This window comes from Myotis davidii, unplaced genomic scaffold (assembly GCF_000327345.1).
Source record: "Myotis davidii unplaced genomic scaffold, ASM32734v1 scaffold1323, whole genome shotgun sequence".
NCBI lineage: Eukaryota > Metazoa > Chordata > Mammalia > Chiroptera > Vespertilionidae > Myotis > Myotis davidii.
Window position 1 is genome coordinate 513,908 of NW_006294585.1, and position 4,340 is coordinate 518,247.

Below are 4,340 nucleotides of genomic sequence, written 5' to 3' on the forward strand. Positions count from 1 at the left end.
GCAGAGCACCTGCCTTCACGAGGGACCAACGAAAAGTCAGGTGGAAGGGGACGTGCGGCTGTCTATCCAGGCTCCTGCCCCCAGGTCGGAGGCTGTCCTGCCTAAACACTGGAAGGCTGGGGGGTTTCTCTATAAAAGGAAGCCAGCGCCCCACTGGCCTGCTCTGCTCCCCCCACGCTGCCTTCTGGAACAGGCCCCCTCCCTTCTCCGCACGTCAGCCCTCTAAATATTAGAACACATTCATCATGTCTTCTCTTTCATCTTTTCTTCCCTAGGCAAAACATCTCCAGAGAAAATAAGTCCCACATTAAAAGAACAGTGCCAGGGCTTCTATATATATTTCAAATATGAATGTGTGTGATGGAAGCTTGCCAAGCATAGCTGGGTTTCAGTGTCAACATTCCTGTTCCTTAAGAATCGTCTCTCTCTCAAACTCTGTAAACAGTGAGAACAACTTCGTTTGCTTCACACCAAGAACGATTACGTACCGAAAGAATTGGTCAGGGGAGCTAAGCACATTGGGGAGAATATATAAGAGAGACCTCTTACCAAGGATGTTGGTACATGAGCCAAAGCCAAAAGGAATGAAGTATTGGTACACGTCGTATGTATTTCTGCTGCTGGAAATAGCGCTCACCCTCTCGGTACTTCCCTCACCATGATCATAAGCTCAGTGCCTTACCTGATACAGCAGCTAGAAGTGAGAGCAGGAGAAGCCCCACTTTCCGGGTAATTGCTCCTCGTCAGTGGAGTGGCAGAGTCACAGCCCAGGGCTGGCTCCTCAGCCAGCCTCCCGCGGCGTCCCCGAGATGAACCCCTGCTCTGTGGCTCACTGTCCAAACCCAGCGAGTGAACTCTGTACAAAAATGCAGCGCTTGCCTCATGCTTGTCCAGTCTTGGCCCGAACATCCCCAGGTGTGTTCGTTTGCGTTCAGTGTTCGTTTGCGTTCAGTGTTCGGACACAGGAGTCGGTCAGTCAGTCAGGCTGGTGCTGTTCTGCGTCTTAACCCCTGGGACAGCGTGGAGGGTCCTGTCCGTCCTTCGTCCTCAGCCTCCTGAAGATCCTATAACGACGGGTGCCGTGTGAATCCGTTAGTCAGCCTGCCGGGTTCTCATGACCACGTTCAGTCCACAGACGCATGCACCTCACTCCAGGGAAGTGGTTTTCTTCTTTTCCTTTCTCTGTTCTCCTTGCGGAATTACCATTGTTCAGATTTTAGACTTTCTAGACGGGGCCTAAGTAAAGCCTTTTTTTCTACTTTTTATCTCTTCGTATTTGGCTCTGTGTTTGGGGAGCATGTCCTCAAGGCTAGGGTTCATTTTGCTTATCTATATGGTTTGTTTTTGTTACTATATTTTTAATTTCTTTTTTGAAGTATCCTATTTTTTTTCTGGGCTCCAGGATCTTTTACGTCTCTGAGGATTTCTTTTAAAAGTTTATTTCTCTGCAAAGTCTCCTTAAAAGTTGGTGGGAAAAAATAATAGATTTGAACATGCTAACTCAAATTAAGAGACAATGCAAAAGACAGCTGTAAGCATTAAAGCTATGAATAGGAATTGAATTCCTTGCTACTTAAGAAGTCATCTGTAGTCCAACCCTGTGACCTTTATGTAGTGGCTGCACCAAGGGAGGAGGACGCCTGCCTGGGCATCTCAGTGAGTGGGAGGTGGGAGTGTTTATTGTAGGATTTGGGTTTATGCTCCTGAGAAAACAAAGGGACCAGCTCTGGATTGGACACTGCAGAAGTTTGGGTAATCCTGTAACTGGGTCATTTCTTCCCAAGAGTCAGGGAGATTAAACTGTCATTGGGAAAGAAGTTAGCAGAAAGAGGAGGGATGCTCAGTTTTGTTTGTAGGTCCAGTGTGTGCTCTGGCCACATGTGGCTGTTGAACACTTTAGATGTGGCTATTCATATTAGAGGTGTGCTCACCTGGAGATTTGAAGACTTAGTACAGAAAAGGATGTAAAATTAATCATTTTCCACATTGCGTACATGTTGACAGAACATTATGGATACATTGGGAGAAAATCAAATATATTAAAATTAACCACGAGTGTTTTTTATTCTTTTCGATGAGATGACTAGAAAATTTGAAGTCACCTGTGGCTTGCTTGGGGCTCACATTGTAAGTCAAGTAAGCTGTGGGACAGAGGGTTGGGTTGCTGGTCACCATTTCTTCCCAGCCTGAGCCTGCAGCTTGCCCCTCCCTCCCACTCCTTTTGGTTATGGCTTCAGGCACATGAGAGATTGTTTCTCTTGGAGAAGTGAGCTGAGAAGTGAGCTCTCAGGTTGATTGCTTCTAGCACAAGATGATGCTTCTCTTATTAGGGTGCATTTCTGAAAAATTGATGATAAAGGCACTTGCTTGCTTTTTATAGAGAACACTAGAGGCCCGGTGCACGAATTCATGCATGGCTAGGGTCCCTTGGCCTGACCACAGATCGGGGCTGATCAGGGCCTGCCAGCTGGGGGGAGGAACCATGGGAGGTTGGCTGTGGGAGCACACTGACCACCAGGGGGCAGCTCCTACATTAAGTGTCTGCCCCCTGGTGGTCAGTGTGCATCATAGCAACCGGTCATTCGGTCACCTAGGCTTTTATATATATAGTTTTTTCAAAGGCTTCTTTAAAATGAGGCTTACCTATATTCAAAGCAGTATTTCTCAACCTTCTTTTCATGATCACTCCCCTAAGGAGTCTCCTGAGACATTTTTTTTCTAATTTTTCCTCCTTAAAATTTTAATAGCATAGATACACTATGTATCCGTTTATGTTATATATCTGTATCTGTGCTTCACACATAAAGAGTTAACTTTGGGAGGTGGGGGAGGGCTGGAAGGGATTAATGGGGGGAAAAGGGACATCTGTATTACTTTCATCAATAAAGATAGCCTGGTCAGCGTGCCTCAGTGGTTGAGTGTCAACCTATGAACCAGTGGTCACGGTTCGATTCCTGGTCACATGCCAGGATTGCAGGCTTGATCTCCAGTGTGAGGCATGCAGGAGGCAGCTGATCAATGAGATTTTTCTCATCATTGATGTTTCTATTTCTCCCTCTCCCTTCCTCTCTGAAATCAATGAAAATATATATTAAAAAAAGTCATAAAAATGTCTGATTTGGAAACACAATTATCTAAGACTCCCATGCAAAGTCCTCCTGGATCCTTCCTCCCCCAGTCAAACAAATTAAAGAGTTTATAATCTAAATATTTTTTTTTAGCCTCCTCCCTAGGAACCCATTTGCACCCATTGGAGGCAGCTATTGTCGACATTAAGAATGCATGATTGCCCTAACCGGTTTGGCTCAGTGTGGATAGAGCGTCGGCCTGCAGACTGAAGGGTCCGGGTTTGATTCTGGTCAAGGGCATGTACCTTGGTTGCAGGCACATCCCCAGTAGGGGCTGTGCAGGAGGCAGCTGATGGATGTTTCTCTCTCTTTGATATTTCTACCTCTCTATCCCTCTCCCTTCCTCTCTGTAAAAAATCAATAAAATATATTAAAAAAAAAAAAAGAATGCATGATTTACAATGCTGACCAAGATGTGTTAAAACTGGCATTTTCCTCCACCAAGAGAATAAATGCTACAGTTTTTCCTGGAAAGCAAATTTTTGATATGTGTAGAACCTTAAGACTTTTTTTTTTACATTGTATTCCCACTTCTGACAGTCTTAAATGCAAAGATTTTTGCCGTATTACTTGTAATAGCTAAACAACAGGGAAATGGTTAAATAAAAGGATGAGTCATTAAAAACTAAAAAAAAAAAAAGGAATGCATGATTTAAAATAAGCCGAACAGCTAACATGTACTCTGCTTCTAGAACACACTCAGAAGTGCGCGCGTTAACCTTTATTTGCACCTCAGAATAACATTAGCTTGGGTGGTATGTTTACTCTCCGCCAGCTGAAGCCCAGGGACGTTTGCCCCGGCCACACAGCTCTCAGGAGACCCAGGCCGGGAAGGGGAAGCCAGCTTTTCAGACCTCGGGGCCTCCGGACCCCCCAGAGACAGGTGTTCAGCCTTCAGATGAGCAGGGCACCCCAACACAGGCCACGGGGGTAGCACTCCTTCCTGACCACGGATCTGACCCAGCCTGGTAGGGAAGCAGGTTTTTCCTGATTGCCTGACTTTAAAAAGCTCGCACTCTGGCTCTCATCTGATTTCAGCCCGCTGACATTGACGTCCGTGACTGGGGAGTTTAAGATCCTGGTTTAGGCCGCCTTGCACTTTTGATAGACATCGGAGGTTCAGGGCCCTGCGATGCTGGGCCCCCCGGACCACCAGGGCCAGGTGTCCAGTGTGCTTCGGGCTCACCGTAAGAGTGACAGCAGGTCATTTAG